The sequence below is a fragment of the Sus scrofa genome, chromosome 1 (genome assembly GCF_054392235.1).
Source record: "Sus scrofa isolate SSC_HxYL_T2T_F1_AM1 chromosome 1, Sscrofa_HxYL_maternal_Yorkshire_Landrace_v2.0, whole genome shotgun sequence".
Taxonomy (NCBI): domain Eukaryota; kingdom Metazoa; phylum Chordata; class Mammalia; order Artiodactyla; family Suidae; genus Sus; species Sus scrofa.
The window spans coordinates 95,265,842-95,284,919 of record NC_139383.1 but is presented as its reverse complement, the minus strand read 5'-3'; positions in this window follow the sequence as shown (position 1 = coordinate 95,284,919).

Sequence of the window (19,078 nt, the reverse complement as noted above, 5' to 3'; positions counted from 1 at the left end):
AAAAGGCACAAAACTACCTTCTGGGAGCTGCTTTCGCGAGAGTGAAACTCTCCTCGGAAAACCAAGCTCAGCCCCAATGCGTGTTTGCTCAGGAAAGCAGCGCGTTCTGGTTTCTCCCCTAGGTCTCTGCTTGCCATAGGAACAAGGAGGGTCTGGGCTGCCTCCTGCTCCCTGTGCACTGGTGCTTTGCTGGTGGTCGCTGGACCTGGAAACCTACTCCAAACGTGCTCTACTTCAGGGAGGAGGTGGATGGGGCCAGAATATTCCTTGTGTGCAAGGGCCCCACCACCTCACCTTTCTACAGGTAGGGAGGGACCCAGCTAGGGCCCATCTCACAAAAGGCACAAAACTAGCTTCTGGGAGCTGCATTCGCGAAAGTGCAACTCTCCTCGGGAAACCAAGCTAAGCCCCAATGCGTGTTTGCTCAGGAAAGCAGCGCTTTCCGGTTTCTCCCCAAGGTCTCTGCTTCCCTTAGTGCCAAGGAGGTTCTGTGCTGCCTACTGCTCCCTTGGCACTGGTGCTGTGCTGGTGGTCTCTGGAGATGGAAACCAACTGCAAATGTGCACTCCTTTGCGGAGAAGGCGGATGGGGCCAGAAAAGGCCTTGTGTGCACTGGCCCCAACACTCCTTATTCCGCCAGCTAGGGAGGGACACACCTAGGGCCCATCTCAGAAAAGGCACAAAACTAGGTTCTGGCAGCTTCATTTGCGAGAGTGAAACTCTCCTCGGGAAACCAAGCTCAGCCCCAATGCGTCTTTGCTCAGGAAAGCAGCGCTTTCTGGTTTCTCCCCTAGCCCATTGCTCGCCATAGGAACAAGGAGGGTCTGGGCTGCCTCCTGCTCCCTGTGCACTGGTGCTTTGCTGGTGGTCGCTGGACCTGGAAACATACTTCAAACGTGCTCTACTTCAGGGAGGAGGTGGATGGGGCCAGAATATGCCTTGTGTGCAAGGGCCCCACCACCTCACCTTTCTACATGTAGGGAGGGACCCAGCTACGGCCCACCTCACATAAGGCAGAAAACTAGCTTCTGGGAGCTGCGTTCGTGAAACTGAAACTCTCCTCAGGAAACCAAGCTCAGCCCCAATGCGTGTCTGCTCAGGAAAGCAGCGCTTTCTGGTTTCTCCCCTAGCCCATTGCTCGCCATAGGAACAAGGAGGGTCTGGGCTGCCTCCTGCTCCCTGTGCACTGGTGCTTTGCAGGTCATTGCTAGAGCTGGAAACCAACTCCAAACGTGCTCTACTTCTGGGAGGAGGCGGATGGGGCCAGAATATGCCTTGTGTGCAAGGGCCCCACCACCTCACCTTTCTACAGGTAGGGAGGGACCCAGCTAGGGCCCATCTCACAAAAGGCACAAAACTAGCTTCTGGGAGCTGCATTCACGAAAGTGAAACTCTCCTCGGGAAACCACGCTCAGCCCCAATGCGTCTTTGCTCAGGAAAGCAGCACTTTCTGGTTTCCCCCCTAGCCCAGTGCTTGCCATAGGAACAAGGAGGGTTAGGGCTTCCTGCTGCTCCGTGTACACTGGTGGTTTGCAGGTCATCACTATAGCTGGAAACCAACTCCAAACGTGCTCTACTTCAGGGAGAAGGCGGATGGGGCCTGAAAAGGCCTTGTGTGCACTGGCCCCAACACCCCACCCTTTGCCTCCTACGGCGGGACCCAGCTAGGGACCATCTCAGAAAAGGCACAAAACTAGCTTCTGGCAACTGCATTTGCGAAAGTGAAACTCTCCTCGGGAAACCAAGCTCAGCCCCAATGCGTGTTTGCTCAGGAAAGCAGCGCTTTCTGGTTTCTCCCCTAGGTCTCTGCTTTCCTTAGGGCCAAGGAAGTTCTGTGCTGCCTACTGCTCCCTTGGCACTGGGGCTGTGCTGGTGGTCTCTGGAGATGGAAACCAACTCAAAATGTGCACTCCTTTGCGGAGAAGGCGGATGGGGCCAGAAAAGGCCTTGTGTGCACTGGCCCCAACACCCCATATTCCGCCAGCTAGGGAGGGACACACCTAGGGCCCATCTCAGAAAAGGCACAAAACTAGGTTCTGGCAGCTTCATTTGCGAGAGTGAAACTCTCCTCGGGAAACCAAGCTCAGCCCCAATGCGTGTTTGCTCAGGAAAGCAGCGCTTTCTGGTTTCTCCCCTAGGTCTCTGCTTGCCATAGGAACAAGGAGGGTCTGGGCTGCCTCCTGCTCCCTGTGCACTGGTGCTTTGCTGGTGGTCGCTGGACCTGGAAACCTACTCCAAACGTGCTCTACTTCAGGGAGAAGGCGGATGGGGCCTGAAAAGGCCTTGTGTGCAAGGGCCCCACCAGCCCAAATTTCGCCAGCTAGGGAGGGACCCAGCTAGGGCCCATCTCAGAAAAGGCACAAAACTAGCTTCTGGGAGCTGCATTCGCGAAAGTGCAACTCTCCTCGGGAAACCAAGCTCAGCCCCAATGCGTCTTTGCTCAGGAAAGCAGCGCTTTCTGGTTTCTCCCCTAGCCCATTGCTCGCCATAGGAACAAGGAGGGTCTGGGCTGCCTCCTGCTCCCTGTGCACTGGTGCTTTGCAGGTCATTGCTAGAGCTGGAAACCAACTCCAAACGTGCTCTACTTCAGGGACGAGGCGGATGGGGCCAGAATATGCCTTGTGTGCAAGGGCCCCACCACCTCACCTTTCTACAGGTAGGGAGGGACCCAGCTAGGGCCCATCTCACAAAAGGCACAAAACTAGCTTCTGGGAGCTGCATTCACGAAAGTGAAACTCTCCTCGGGAAACCACGCTCAGCCCCAATGCGTCTTTGCTCAGGAAAGCAGCGCTTTCTGATTTCCCCCCTAGCCCAGTGCTTGCCATAGGAACAAGGAGGGTTAGGGCTTCCTGCTGCTCCGTGTACACTGGTGGTTTGCAGGTCATCACTATAGCTGGAAACCAACTCCAAACGTGCTCTACTTCAGGGAGAAGGCGGATGGGGCCTGAAAAGGCCTTGTGTGCACTGGCCCCAACACCCCACCCTTTGCCACCTACGGCGGGACCCAGCTAGGGACCATCTCAGAAAAGGCACAAAACTAGCTTCTGGCAACTGCATTTGCGAAAGTGAAACTCTCCTCGGGAAACCAAGCTCAGCCCCAATGCGTGTTTGCTCAGGAAAGCAGCGCTTTCTGGTTTCTCCCCTAGGTCTCTGCTTTCCTTAGGGCCAAGGAAGTTCTGTGCTGCCTACTGCTCCCTGTGCACTGGTGCTTTGCTGGTGGTCTCTGGAGATGGAAACCAACTCAAAATGTGCACTCCTTTGCGGAGAAGGCGGATGGGGCCAGAAAAGGCCTTGTGTGCACTGGCCCCAACACCCCATATTCCGCCAGCTAGGGAGGGACACACCTAGGGCCCATCTCAGAAAAGGCACAAAACTAGGTTCTGGCAGCTTCATTTGCAAGAGTGAAACTCTCCTCGGGAAACCAAGCTCAGCCCCAATGCGTCTTTGCTCAGGAAAGCAGCGCTTTCTGGTTTCTCCCCTAGGTCTCTGCTTGCCATAGGAACAAGGAGGGTCTGGGCTGCCTCCTGCTCCCTGTGCACTGGTGCTTTGCTGGTGGTCGCTGGACCTGGAAACCTACTCCAAACGTGCTCTACTTCAGGGGGAAGGCGGATGGGGCCTGAAAAGGCCTTGTGTGCAAGGGCCCCACCAGCCCAAATTTCGCCAGCTAGGGAGGGACCCAGCTAGGGCCCATCTCAGAAAAGGCACAAAACTAGCTTCTGGGAGCTGCATTCGCGAAAGTGCAACTCTCCTCGGGAAACCAAGCTCAGCCCCAATGCGTCTTTGCTCAGGAAAGCAGCGCTTTCTGGTTTCTCCCCTAGCCCATTGCTCGCCATAGGAACAAGGAGGGTCTGGGCTGCCTCCTGCTCCCTGTGCACTGGTGCTTTGCAGGTCATTGCTAGAGCTGGAAACCAACTCCAAACGTGCTCTACTTCAGGGAGGAGGCGGATGGGGCCAGAATATGCCTTGTGTGCCATGGCCCCACCACCTCACCTTTCTACAGGTAGGGAGGGACCCTGCTAGGGCCCATCTCACAAAAGGCACAAAACTAGCTTCTGGGAGCGGCATTCACGAAAGTGAAACTCTCCTCGGGAAACCACGCTCAGCCCCAATGCGTCTTTGCTTAGGAAAGCAGCGCTTTCTGGTTTCCCCCCTAGCCCAGTGCTTGCCATAGGAACAAGGAGGGTTAGGGCTTCCTGCTGCTCCGTGTACACTGGTGGTTTGCAGGTCAACGCTATAGCTGGAAACCAACTCCAAACGTGCTCTACTTCAGGGAGAAGGCGGATGGGGCCTGAAAAGGCCTTGTGTGCACTGGCCCCAACACCCCACACTTTGCCAGCTAGGGAGCGACCCAGCTAGGTTCGATCTCAGAAAAGGCACAAAACTAGCTTCTGGCAGCTGCATTTGTGAAAGTGAAACTCTCCTCGGGAAACCAAGCTCAGCCCCAATGCGTCTTTGCTCAGGAAAGCAGCGCTTTCTGGTTTCACCCCTAGCCCATTGCTCGCCATAGGAACAAGGAGGTTCTGGGCTGCTTCCTGCTCTCTGTGCACTGGTGCTTTGCAGGGCATCGCTATAGCTGGAAACCAACTCCAAAGGTGCTCTACTTCAGGGAGAAGGCGGATGGGGCCTGAAAAGGCCTTGTGTGCACTGGCCCCACCACCCCACATTCTGCCAGCTAGGCAGGAACCCAGCTAGGGCCCATTTCAGAAAAGGCACAAAACTACCTTCTGGGAGCTGCTTTCGCGAGAGTGAAACTCTCCTCGGGAAACCAAGCTCAGCCCCAATGCGTGTTTGCTCAGGAAAGCAGCGCGTTCTGGTTTCTCCCCTAGGTCTCTGCTTGCCATAGGAACAAGGAGGGTCTGGGCTGCCTCCTGCTCCCTGTGCACTGGTGCTTTGCTGGTGGTCGCTGGACCTGGAAACCTACTCCAAACGTGCTCTACTTCAGGGAGGAGGTGGATGGGGCCAGAATATGCCTTGTGTGCAAGGGCCCCACCACCTCACCTTTCTACAGGTAGGGAGGGACTCAGCTAGGGCCCACCTCACAAAAGGCACAAAACTAGCTTCTGGGAGCTGCGTTCGTGAAAGTGAAACACTCCTCAGGAAACCAAGCTCAGCCCCAATGCGTCTTTGCTCAGGAAAGCAGCGCTTTCTGATTTCTCCCCTAGCCCATTGCTCGCCATAGGAACAAGGAGGGTCTGGGCTGCCTCCTGCTCCCTGTGCACTGGTGTTTGCAGGTCATTGCTATAGCTGGAAACCAACTCCAAACGTGCTCTACTTCAGGGAGAAGGCGGATGGGCCCTGAAAAGGCCTTGTGTGCACTGGCCCCAACACCCCAACCTCTGCCCCTTAGGGAGGGACCCAGCTAGGGCCCATCTCAGAAAAGGCACAAAACTAGCTTCTGGGAGCTGCATTCGCGAAAGTGCAACTCTCCTCGGGAAACCAAGCTAAGCCCCAATGCGTGTTTGCTCAGGAAAGCAGCGCTTTCCGGTTTCTCCCCTAGGTCTCTGCTTCCCTTAGGGCCAAGGAGGTTCTGTGCTGCCTACTGCTCCCTTGGCACTGGTGCTGTGCTGGTGGTCTCTGGAGATGGAAACCAACTCCAAATGTGCACTCCTTTGCGGAGAAGGCGTATGGGGCCAGAAAAGGCCTTGTGTGCACTGGCCCCAACACCCCATATTCCGCCAGCTAGGGAGGGACACACCTAGGGCCCATCTCAGAAAAGGCACAAAACTAGGTTCTGGCAGCTTCGTTTGCGAGAGTGAAACTCTCCTCGGGAAACCAAGCTCAGCCCCAATGCGTCTTTGCTCAGGAAAGCAGCGCTTTCTGGTTTCTCCCCTAGGTCTCTGCTTGCCATAGGAACAAGGAGGGTCTGGGCTGCCTCCTGCTCCCTGTGCACTGGTGCTTTGCAGGTCATTGCTAGAGCTGGAAACCAACTCCAAACGTGCTCTACTTCAGGGAGGAGGCGGATGGGGCCAGAATATGCCTTGTGTGCAAGGGCCCCACCACCTCACCTTTCTACAGGTAGGGAGGGACCCAGCTAGGGCCCATCTCACAAAAGGCACAAAACTAGCTTCTGGGAGCTGCGTTCGTGAAAGTGAAACTCTCCTCGGGAAACCAAGCTCAGCCCCAATGCGTGTTTGCTCAGGAAAGCAGCGCTTTCTGGTTTCTCCCCTAGCCCATTGCTCGCCATAGGAACAAGGAGGGTCTGGGCTGCCTCCTGCTCCCTGTGCACTGGTGCTTTGCTGGTGGTCGCTGGACCTGGAAACCTACTCCAAACGTGCTCTACTTCAGGGAGAAGGCGGATGGGGCCTGAAAAGGCCTTGTGTGCCATGGCCCCACCAGCCCAACTTTCGCCAGCTAGGGAGGGACCCAGCTAGGGCCCATCTCACAAAAGGCACAAAACTAGCTTCTGGGAGCTGCATTCGCGAAAGTGAAACTCTCCTCGGGAATCCACGCTCAGCCCCAATGCGTCTTTGCTCAGGAAAGCAGCGCTTTCTGGTTTCCCCCCTAGCCCAGTGCTTGCCATAGGAACAAGGAGGGTTAGGGCTTCCTGCTGCTCCGTGTACACTGGTGGTTTGCAGGTCATCGCTATAGCTGGAAACCAACTCCAAACGTGCTCTACTTCAGGGAGAAGGCGGATGGGGCCTGAAAAGGCCTTGTGTACACTGGCCCAACACCCCACCCTTTGCCACCTACGGCGGGACCCAGCTAGGGCCCATCTCAGAAAAGGCACAAAACTAGCTTCTGGCAGCTGCATTCGCGAAAGTGAAACTCTCCTCGGGAAACCAAGCTCAGCCCTAATTCGTGTTTGCTCAGGAAAGCAGTGCTTTCCGGTTTCTCCCCTAGGTCTCTGCTTGCCTTAGGGCCAAGGAAGTTCTGTGCTGCCTACTGCTCCCTTGGCACTGGGGCTGTGCTGGTGGTCTCTGCTGCTGGAAACCAACTCCAAATGTGCACTCCTTTGCGGAGAAGGCGTATGAGGCCAGAAAAGGCCTTGTGTGCACCGGCCCCAACAAGCCACATTCCGCCAGCTAGGGAGGGACCCAGCTAGGGCCCATCTCAGAAAAGGCACAAAACTAGATTCGGGCAGCTTCATTTGCGAGAGTGAAACTCTCCTCGGGAAACCAAGCTCAGCCCCAATGCGTCTTTGCTCAGGAAAGCAGCGCTTTCTGGTTTCTCCCCTAGCCCATTCCTCACCATAGGAACAAGGAGGGTCTGGGCTGCCTCCTGCTCCCTGTGCACTGGTGCTTTGCAGGTCATTGCTAGAGCTGGAAACCAACTCCAAACGTGCTCTACTTCAGGGAGGAGGCGGATGGGCCAGAATATGGATGGGCCAGAATATGCCTTGTGTGCCATGGCCCCACCACCTCACCTTTCTACAGGTAGGGAGGGACCCAGCTAGGGCCCATCTCACAAAAGGCACAAAACTAGCTTCTGGGAGCTGCGTTCGTGAAAGTGAAACTCTCCTCGGGAAACCAAGCTCAGGCCCAATGCGAGTTTGCTCAGGAAAGCAGCGCTTTCTGGTTTCCCCCCTAGCCAGTGCTTGCCATAGGAAGAAGGAGTGTCTGGGCTTCCTGCTGCTCCGTGTACACTGGTGGTTTGCAGGTCATCGCTATAGCAGGTAACCAACTCCAAACGTGCTCTACTTCAGGGAGAAGGCGGATGGGGCCTGAAAAGGCCTTGTGTGCACTGGCCTCAACACCCCACACTTTGCCACCGAGGGAGCGACCCAGCTACGGTCGATCTCAGAAAAGGCACAAAACTACCTTCTGGCAGCTGCTTTCGTGAAAGTGAAACTCTCCTCGGGAAACCAATCTCAGCCCCAATGCGAGTTTGCTCAGGAAAGCAGGGCTTTCTGGTTTCTCCCCTAGCCCATTGCTCGCCATAGGAACAAGGAGGTTCTGGGCTGCTTCCTGCTCTCTGTGCACTTGTGCTTTGCAGGGCATCGCTAGAGCTGGAAACAAACTCCAAAGGTGCTCCACTTCAGGGAGAAGGCAGATGGGGCCTGAAAAGGCCTTGTGTGCACTGGCCCCACCACCCCACATTCCGCCAGCTAGGCAGGAACCCAGATAGGGCCCATTTCAGAAAAGGCACAAAACTACCTTCTGCGAGCTGCTTTCGCGAGAGTGAAACTCTCCTCGGGAAAACAAGCTCAGCCCCAATGCCAGTTTGCTCAGGAAAGCAGTGCGTTCTGGTTTCTCCCCTAGGTCTGTGCTTGCCATAGGAACAAGGATGGTCTGGGCTGCCTCCAGCTCCCTGTGCACTGGTGCTTTGCTGGTGGTCGCTGGACCTGGAAACCTACTCCAAACGTGCTCTACTTCAGGGAGGAGGTGGATGGGGCCTGAAAAGGCCTTGTGTGCAATGGCCCCACCACCTCAATTTTCTACAGGTAGGGAGGGACCCAGCTAGGGCCCACCTCACAAAAGGCACAAAACTAGCTTCTAGGAGCTGCATTGGCGAGAGTGAAACTCTCCTCGGGAAACCAAGCTCAGCCCCAATGCGTCTTTGCTCAGGAAAGCAGAGCTTTCTGGTTTCTCCCCTAGCCCATTGCTCGCCATAGGAACAAGGAGGGTCTGGGCTGCCTCCTGCTCCCTGTGCACTGGTGCTTTGCTGGTGGTCGCTGGACCTGGAAACCTACTCCAAATGTGCTCTACCTCAGGGAGAAGGCGGATGGGGCCTGAAAAGGCCTTGTGTACAAGGGCCCAACCAGCCCAAATTTCGCCAGCTAGGGAGGGACCCACCAAGGGCCCATCTCAGAAAAGGCACAAAACTAGCTTCTGGGAGCTGCATTCGCGAAAGTGCAACTCTCCTCGGGAAACCAAGCTAAGCCCCAATGCGTGTTTGCTCAGGAAAGCAGCGCTTTCCGATTTCTCCCCTAGTTCTCTGCTTCCCTTAGGGCCAAGGAAGTTCTGTGCTGCCTACTGCTCCCTTGGCACTGGTGCTGTGCTGGTGGTCTCTGGAGATGGAAACCAACTCCAAATGTGCACTCCTTTGCGGAGAAGGCGGATGGGGCCAGAAAAGGCCTTGTGTGCACTGGCCCCAACACCCCATATTCCGCCAGCTAGGGAGGGACACACCTAGGGCCCATCTCAGAAAAGGCACAAAACTAGGTTCTGGCAGCTTCATTTGCGAGAGTGAAACTCTCCTCGGGAAACCAAGCTCAGCCCCAATGCGTCTTTGCTCAGGAAAGCAGCGCTTTCTGGTTTCTCCCCTAGCCCATTGCTCGCCATAGGAACAAGGAGGTTCTGGGCTGCCTCCTGCTCCCTGTGCATTGGTGCTTTGCAGGTCATTGCTAGAGCTGGAAACCAACTCCAAACGTGCTCTACTTCAGGGAGGAGGCGGATGGGGCCAGAATATGCCTTGTGTGCAAGGGCCCCACCACCTCACCTTTGTACATGTAGGGAAGGACCCAGCTAGGGCCCATCTCAGAAAAGGCACAAAACTAGGTTCGGGCAGCTTCATTTGCGAGAGTGAAACTCTCCTCTGGAAACCAAGCTCAGCCCCAATGCGTGTTTGCTCACGAAAGCACCGCTTTCTGGTTTCTCCCCTAGCAGATTGCTCGCCATAAGAACAAGGAGGTTCTGGGCTGCCTCCTGCTCTCTGTGCACTGGTGCTTTGCAGGGCATCGCTAGAGCTGGAAACCAACTCCAAACGTGCTCTACTTCAGGGAGAAGGCGGATGGGGTCAGAAAAGGCCTTTTGAGTACTGGTCCCAGCACCCCACATTCTGCCATCTAGGGAGGGACCCACGTAGGGCCCATCTCAGAAAAGGCACAAAACTGGCTTCTGGCCGCTTCATTTGCGAGAGTGAAACTTTCCTCGGGAAACCAAGCTCAGGCCCAATGCGTCTTTGCTCAGGCAAGCAGCGCTTTCTGGTTTCTCCCCTAGCCCATTGCTGGCCATAAGAATAAGGAGGTTCTGGGCTGCCTCTTGCTCTCTGTGCACTGGTGCTTTGCAGGGCATCGCTAGAGCTGGAAACCAACTCCAAAGGTGCTCTACTTCAGGGAGAAGGCGGATGGGGCCTGAAAAGGCCTTGTGTGCAAGGGCCCCACCAGCCCAACTTTCGCCCGCTAGGGAGGGACCCGCCTAGGGCCCATCTCAGAAAAGACACAAAACTAGCTTCTGGGAGCTGCATTCGCGAAAGTGCAACTTTCCTCGGGAAACCAAGCTCAGCCCCAATGCGTCTTTGCTCAGGAAAGCAGCGCGTTCTGGTTTCTCCCCTAGGTCTGTGCTTGCCATAGGAACAAGGATGGTCTGGGCTGCCTCCTGCACCCTGTGCACTGGTGCTTTGCTGGTGGTCGCTGGACCTGGAAACATACTCCAAACGTGCTCTACTTCAGGGAGGAGGTGGATGGGGCCAGAATATGCCTTGTGTGCAAGGGCCCCACCACCTCACCTTTCTACAGGTAGGGAGGGACCCACCTAGGGCCCACCTCACAAAAGGCACAAAACTAGCTTCTGGGAGCTGCGTTCGTGAAAGTGAAGCTCTCCTCGGGAAACCAAGCTCAGCGCCAATGCGTCTTTGCTCAGGAAAGCAGCGCTTTCTGGTTTCACCCCTAGCCCATTGCTCGCCATAGGAACAAGGAGGTTCTGGGCTGCCTCCTGCTCTCTGTGCACTGGTGCTTTGCAGGTCATCGCTAGAGCTGGAAACCAACTCCAAACGTGCTCGAATTTAGGGAGAAGGCGGATCGGGCCTGAAAAGGCCTTGTGTGCACTGGCCCCAGCAACCCACATTCTGCCAGTTAGGGAGGAACCCAGCTAGGGCTCATCTCAGAAAAGGCACAAAACTAGCTTCTGGGAGCTGCATTCGCGAGAGTGAAACGCTCCTCGGGAAACCAAGCTCAGCCCCAATGCGTGTTTGCTCAGGAAAGCAGAGCTTTCTGGTTTCTCCCCTAGCCCATTGCTCGCCATAGGAACAAGGAGGGTCTGGGCTGCCTCCTGCTCCCTGTGCACTGGTGTTTGCAGGTCATTGCTAGAGCTGGAAACCAACTCCAAACGTGCTCTACTTCAGGGAGAAGGCGGATGGGGCCTGAAAAGGCCTTGTATGCACTGGCCACAACACCCCATCCTCTGCCCCCTAGGGAGGGACCCAGCTAGGGCCCATCTCAGAAAAGGCACAAAACTAGCTTCTGGGAGCTGCATTCGCGAAAGTCAACTCTCCTCGGTAAACCAGGCTAAGCCCCAATGCGTGTTTTCTAAGGAAAGCAGTGCTTTCCGGTTTCTCCCCTAGGTCTCTGCTTGCCTTAGGGCCAAGGAGGTTCTGTGCTGCCTACTGCTCCCTTGGCACTGGTGCTGTGCTCGTGGTCTATGGAGATGGAAACCAACTCCAAATGTGCACTCCTTTGCGGAGAAGGCGGATGGGGCCAGAAAAAGCCTTGTGTGCACTGGCCCCAACACCCCATATTCCGCCAGCTAGGGAGGGACACACCCAGGGCCAATCTCAGAAAAGGCACAAAACTAGGTTCTGGCAGCTTCATTTGCGAGAGTGAAACTCTCCTCGGGAAACCAAGCTCAGCCCCAATGCGTCTTTGCTCAGGAAAGCAGCGCTTTCTGGTTTCTCCCCTAGCCCATTGCTCGCCATAGGAACAAGGAGGTTCTGGGCTGCCTCCTGCTCTCTGTGCGCTGGTGCTTTGCAGGGCATCGCTAGAGCTGGAAACCAACTCCAAAGGTGCTCTACTTCAGGGAGAAGGCGAATGGGGTCAGAAAAGGCCTTTTGAGCACTGGCCCCAGCACCCCACATTCTGCCATCTAGGGAGGGACCCACGTAGGGCCCATCTCAGAAAAGGCACAAAACCTGCTTCTGGCCGCTTCATTTGCGAGAGTGAAACTCTCCTCGGGAAACCAAGCTCAGCCCCAATGCGTCTTTGCTCAGAAAAGCAGCGCTTTCTGGTTTCTCCCCTAGCCCATTGCTCGCCTTAAGAACAAGGATGTTCTGGGCTGCCTCTTGCTCTCTGTGCACTGGTGCTTTGCAGGGCATCGCTAGAGCTGGAAACCAACTCCAAAGTGCTCTACTTCAGGGAGAAGGCGGATGGGGCCTGAAAAGGCCTTGTGTGCACTGGCCCCACCACCCCACATTCTGCCAGCTAGGCATGAACCGAGCTAGGGCCCATTTCAAAAAAGGCACAAAACTACCTTCTGGGAGCTGCTTTCGCGAGAGTGAAACTCTCATCGGGAAACCAAGCTCAGCCCCAATGCGTCTTTGCTCAGGAAAGCAGCGCGTACTGGTTTCTCCCCTAGGTCTCTGCTTGCCATAGGAACAAGGATGGTCTGGGCTGCCTCCTGCTCCCTGTGCACTGGTGCTTTGCTGGTGGTCGCTGGACCTGGATACCAACTCCAAACGTGCTCTACTTCAGGGAGGAGATGGATGGTGCCAGAATATGCCTTGTGTGCAAGGGCCCCACCACCTCACCTTTCTACAGGTAGGGAGGGACACAGCTAGGGCCCACCTCACAAAAGGCACAAAACTAGCTTCTGGGAGCTGCGTTCGTGAAAGTGAAACTCTCCTCAGGAAACCAAGCTCAGCCCCAATGCGTCTTTGCTCAGGAAAGCATCGCTTTCTGATTTCTCCCCTAGCCCATTGCTCGCCATAGGAACAAGGAGGGTCTGGGCTGCCTCCTGCTCTCTGTGCACTGGTGCTTTGCAGGTCATCGCTAGAGCTGGAAACCAACTCCAAAGGTGCTCTACTTCAGGGAGAAGGCGGATGGGGCCTGAAAAGGCCTTGTGTGCAAGGGCCCCACCAGCCCAACTTTCGCCAGCTAGGGAGGGACCCAGCTAGGGCCCATCTCAGAAAAGGCACAAAACTAGCTTCTGGGAGCTGCATTCGCGAAAGTGCAACTCTCCTCGGGAAACCAAGCTAAGCCCCAATGCGTGTTTGCTCAGGAAAGCAGCGCTTTCCGGTTTCTCCCCTAGGTCTCTGCTTGCCTTAGGGCCAAGGAGGTTCTGTGCTGCCTACTGCTCCCTTGGCACTGGTGCTGTGCTGGTGGTCTCTGGAGATGGAAACCAACTCCAAATGTGCACTCCTTTGCGGAGAAGGCGGATGGGGCCAGAAAAGGCCTTGTGTGCACTGGCCCCAACACCCCATATTCCGCCAGCTAGGGAGGGACCCACCTAGTGCCCATCTCAGAAAAGGCACAAAACTAGGTTCTGGCAGCTTCATTTGCGAGAGTGAAACTCTCCTCAGGAAACCAAGCTCAGCCCCAATGCGTCTTTGCTCAGGACAGCAGCGCTTTCTGGTTTCTCCCCTAGGTCTCTGCTTGCCATAGGAACAAGAAGGTTCTGGGCTGCCTCCTGCTCCCTGTGCACTGGTGCTTTGCAGGTCATTGCTAGAGCTGGAAACCAACTCCAAACGTGCTCTACTTCAGGGAGGAGGCGGATGGGGCTAGAATATGCCTTGTGTGCAAGGGCCCCACCACCTCACCTTTGTACATGTAGGGAGGGACCCAGCTAGGGCCCATCTCAGAAAAGGCACAAAACTAGGTTCGGGCAGCTTCATTTGCGAGAGTGAAACTCTCCTCGGGAAACCAAGCTCAGCCCCAATGCGTGTTTGCTCACGAAAGCAGCGCTTTTTGGTTTCTCCCCTAGCAGATTGCTCGCCATAGGAACAAGGAGGTTCTGGGCTGTCTCCTGCTCTCTGTGCACTGGTGCTAGGCAGGGCATCGCTAGAGCTGGAAACCAACTCCAAAGGTGCTCTTCTTCAGGGAGAAGGGGGATGGGGTCAGAAAAGGCCTTTTGAGCACTGGCCCCAGCACCCCACATTCTGCCATCTAGGGAGGGACCCACGTAGGGCCCATCTCAGAAAAGGCACAAAACTGGCTTCTGGCCGCTTCATTTGCGAGAGTGAAACTTTCCTCGGGAAACCAAGCTCAGGCCCAATGCGTGTTTGCTCAGGAAAGCAGCGCTTTCTGGTTTCTCCCCTAGCCCATTGCTCGCCATAAGAACAAGGAGGTTCTGGGCTGCCTCTTGCTCTCTGTGCACTGGTGCTTTGCAGGGCATCGCTAGAGCTGGAAACCAACTCCAAAGGTGCTCTACTTTAGGGAGAAGGCGGATGGGGCCTGAAAAGGCCTTGTGTGCAAGGGCCCCACCAGCCCAACTTTCGCCCGCTAGGGAGGGACCCGCCTAGGGCCCATCTCAGAAAAGGCACAAAACTAGCTTCTGGGAGCTGCATTCGCGAAAGTGCAACTCTCCTCGGGAAACCAAGCTCAGCCCCAATGCGTCTTTGCTCAGGAAAGCAGCGCGTTCTGGTTTCTTCCCTAGGTCTGTGCTTGCCATAGGAACAAGGAAGGTCTGGGCTGCCTCCTGCTCCCTGTGCACTGGTGCTTTGCTGGTGGTCGCTGGACCTGGAAACCTACCCCAAACGTGCTCTACTTCAGGGAGGAGGTGGATGGGTCCAGAATATGCCTTGTGTGCAAGGGCCCTACCACCTCACCTTTCTACATGTAGGGAGGTACCCAGCTAGGGCCCACCTCACAAAAGGCACAAAACTAGCTTCTGGGAGCTGCCTTCGTGAAAGTGAAACTCTCCTCAGGAAACCAAGCTCAGCCCCAATGCGTCTTTGCTCAGGAAAGCAGCGCTTTCTGATTTCTCCCCTAGCCCATTGCTCGCCATAGGATCAAGGTGGGTCTGGGCTGCCTCCTTCTCCCTGTGCACTGGTGTTTGCAGGTCATTGCTAGAGCTGGAAACCAACTCCAAAGGTGCTCTACTTCAGGGAGAAGGCGGATGGGGCCTGAAAAGGCCTTGTGTGCACGGGCCCCAACACCCCATCCTCTGCCACCTAGGGAGGGACCCAGCTAGGGCCCATCTCAGAAAAGGCACAAAACTAGCTTCTGGGAGCTGCATTCGCGAAAGTGCAACTCTCCTCGGGAAACCAAGCTAATCCCCAATGCGTGTTTGCTCAGGAAAGCAGCGCTCTCCGTGTTCTCCCCTAGGTCTCTGCTTGCCTTAGGGCCAAGGAGGTTCTGTGCTGCCTACTGCTCCCTTGGCACTGGTGCTGTGCTGGTGGTCTCTGGAGATGGAAACCAACTCCAAATGTGCACTCCTTTGCGGAGAAGGCGGATGGGGCCAGAAAAGGCCTTGTGTGCACTGGCCCCAACACCCCATATTCCGCCAGCTAGGGAGGGACCCACCTAGGGCCCATCTCAGAAAAGGCACAAAACTAGGTTCTGGCAGCTTCATTTGCGAGAGTGAAACTCTCCTCGGGAAACCAAGCTCAGCCCCAATGCGTCTTTGCTCAGGAAAGCAGCGCTTTCTGGTTTCTCCCCTAGGTCTCTGCTTGCCATAGGAACAAGGAGGGTCTGGGCTGCCTCCTGCTCCCTGTGCACTGGTGCTTTGCTGGTGGTCGCTGGACCTGGAAACCTACTCCGAACGTGCTCTACTTCAGGGAGAAGGCGGATGCGGCCTGAAAAGGCCTTGTGTGCAAGGGCCCCACCAGCCCAACTTTCGCCAGCTAGGGAGGGACCCAGCTAGGGCCCATCTCAGAAAAGGCACAAAACTAGCTTCTGGGAGCTGCATTCGCGAAAGTACAACTCTCCTCGGGAAACCAAGCTAAGCCCCAATGCGTGTTTGCTCAGGAAAGCAGCGCTTTCTGGTTTCTCCCCTAGCCCATTGCTCGCCATAGGAACAAGGAGGGTCTGGGCTGCCTCCTGCTCCCTGTGCACTGGTGCTTTGTAGGTCATTGCTAGAGCTGGAAACCAACTCCAAACGTGCTCTACTTCATGGAGGAGGCGGATGGGGCCAGAAAAGGCCTTGTGTGCACCGGCCCCAGCAACCCACATTCCGCCAGCTAGGGAGGGACCCAGCTAGGGCCCATCTCAGAAAAGGCACAAAACTAGGTTCGGGCAGCTTCATTTGCGAGAGTGAAACTCTCCTCGGGAAACCAAGCTCAGCCCCAATGCGTGTTTGCTCACGAAAGCAGCGCTTTCAGGTTTCTCCCCTAGCAGATTGCTCGCCATAGGAACAAGGAGGGTCTGGGCTGCCTCCTGCTCTCTGTGCACTGGTGCTTTGCAGGGCATCGCTAGAGCTGGAAACCAACTCCAAAGGTGCTCTACTTCAGGGAGAAGGCGGATGGGGCCTGAAAAGGCCTTGTGTGCACTGGCCCCACCACCCCACATTCTGCCAGCTTGGCAGGAACACAGCTAGGGCCCATTTCAGAGAAGGCACAAAACTACCTTCTGGGAGCTGCTTTCACGAGAGTGAAACTCTCCTCGGGAAACCAAGCTCAGCCCCAATGCGTGTTTGCTCAGGAAAGCAGCGCGTTCTGGTTTCTCCCCTAGGTCTGTGCTTGCCATAGGAACAAGGATGGTCTGGGCTGCCTCCTGCTCCCTGTGCACTGGTGCTTTGCTGGTGGTCGCTGGACCTGGAAACCTACCCCAAACGTGCTCTACTTCAGGGAGGAGGTGGATGGGGCCAGAGTATGCCTTGTGTGCAAGGGCCCCACCACCTCATCTTTCTACAGGTAGGGAGGGACCCAGCTAGGGCCCACCTCACAAAAGGCACAAAACTAGCTTCTGGGAGCTGCCTTCGTGAAAGTGAAACTCTCCTCAGGAAACCAAGCTCAGCCCCAATGCGTCTTTGCTCAGGAAAGCAGCGCTTTCTGATTTCTCCCCTAGCCCATTGCTCGCCATAGGAACAAGGAGGGTCTGGGCTGCCTCCTGCTCCCTGTGCACTGGAGTTTGCAGGTCATTCCTAGAGCTGGAAACCAACTCCAAACGTGCTCTACTTCAGGGAGAAGGCGGATGGGGCCTGAAAAGGCCTTGTGTGCACTGGCCCCAACACCTCATCCTCTGCCCCCTAGGGAGGGACCCAGCTAGGGCCCATCTCAGAAAAGGCACAAAACTAGCTTCTGGGAGCTGCATTCGCGAAAGTGCAACTCTCCTCGGGAAACTAAGCTAAGCCCCAATGCGTCTTTGCTCAGGAAAGCAGCGCTTTCCGTTTTCTCCCCTAGGTCTCTGCTTCCCTTAGGGCCAAGGAGGTTCTGTGCTGCCTACTGCTCCCTTGGCACTGGTGCTGTGCTGGTGGTCTCTGGAGATGGAAACCAACTCCAAAGGTGCACTCCTTTGCGGAGAAGGCGGATGGGGCCAGAAAAGGCCTTGTGTGCACTGGCCCCAACACCCCATATTCCGCCAGCTAGGGAGGGACCCACCTAGGGCCCATCTCAGAAAAGGCACAAAACTAGGTTCTGGCAGCTTCATTTGCGAGAGTGAAACTCTCCTCGGGAAATCAAGCTCAGCCCCAATGCGTCTTTGTTCAGGAAAGCAGCGCTTTCTGGTTTCTCCCCTAGGTCTCTGCTTGCCATAGGAACAAGGAGGGTCTGGGCTGTCTCCTGCTCCCTGTGCACTGGTCCTTTGCTGGTGGTCGCTGGACCTGGAAACCTACTCCAAACGTGCTCTACTTCAGGGAGAAGGCGGATGGGGCCTGAAAAGGCCTTGTGTGCAAGGGCCCCACCAGCCCAACTTTCGCCTGCTAGGGAGGGACCCACCTAGGGCCCATCTCAGAAAAGGCACAAAACTAGCTTCTGGCCGCTTCATTTGCGAAAGTGAAACACTCCTCGGGAAACCAAGCTCAGCCCCAATGCGTGTTTGCTCAGGAAAGCAGCGCTTTCTGGTTTCTCCCCTAGCCCATTGCTCGCCATAGGAACAAGGAGGGTCTGGGCTGCCTCCTGCTCCCTGTGCACTGGTGCTTTGCAGGTCATTGCTAGAGCTGGAAACCAACTCCAAACGTGCTCTACTTCAGGGAGGAGGCGGGTGGGGCCAGAATATGCCTTGTGTGCAAGGGCCGCACCACCTCACCTTTCTACAGGTAGGGAGGGACCCAGCTAGGGCCCATCTCACAAAAGGCACAAAACTAGCTTCTGGGAGCTGCATTCGCGAAAGTGCAACTCTCCTCGGGAAACCACGCTCAGCCCCAATGCGTGTTTGCTCACGAAAGCAGCGCTTTTTGGTTTCTCCCCTAGCAGATTGCTCGCCATAGGAACAAGGAGGTTCTGGGCTGCCTCCTGCTCTCTGTGCACTGGTGCTTTTCAGGGCATCGCTAGAGCTGGAAACCAACTCCAAAGGTGCTCTACTTCAGGGAGAAGGCGGATGGGGTCAGAAAAGGCCTTTTGAGCACTGGCCCCAGCACCCCACATTCTGCCATCTAGGGAGGGACCCACGTAGGGCCCATCTCAGAAAAGGCACAAAACTAGCTTCTGGCCGCTTCATTTGCGAGAGTGAAACTTTCCTCGGGAAACCAAGCTCAGGCCCAATGCGTGTTTGCTCAGGAAAGCAGCGCTTTCTGGTTTCTCCCCTAGCCCATTGCTCGCCATAAGAACAAGGAGGTTCTGGGCTGCCTCTTGCTCTCTGTGCACTGGTGCTTTGCAGGGCATCGCTAGAGCTGGAAACCAACTCCAAAGGTGCTCTACTTCAGGGAGAAGGCGGATGGGGCCTGAAAAGGCCTTGTGTGCACTGGCCCCACCACCCCACATTCTGCCAGCTAGGCAGGAACCCAGCTAGGGCCCATTTCAGAAAAGGCACAAAACTACCTTCTGGGAGCTGCTTTCGCGAGAGTGAAACTCTCCTCGGGAAACCAAACTCAGCCCCAATGCGTGTTTGCTCAGGAAAGCAGCGCGTTCTGGTTTCTCCCCTAGGTCTGTGCTTGCAATAGGAACAAGGAGGGTCTGGGCTGCCTCCTGCTCCCTGTGCACTGGTGCTTTGCTGGTGGTCGCTGAACCTGGAAACCTACTCCAAACGTGCTCTACTTCAGGGAGGAGGTGGATGGGGCCAGAATATGCCTTGTGTGCAAGGGCCCCACCACCTCACATTTCTACAGGTAGGGAGTGACCCAGCTAGGGCCCACCTCACAAAAGGCACAAAACTAGCTTCTGGGAGCTGCATTCGCGAAAGTGCAACTCTCTCGGGAAACCAAGCTAAGCCCCAATGCATGTTTGCTCAGGAAAGCAGCGCTTTCCGTTTTCTCCCCTAGGTCTCTGCTTCCCTTAGGGCCAAGGAGGTTCTGTGCTGCCTACTGCTCCCTTGGCACTGGTGCTGTGCTGGTGGTCTCTGGAGATGGAAACCAACTCCAAATGTGCACTCCTTTGCGGAGAAGGCGGATGGGGC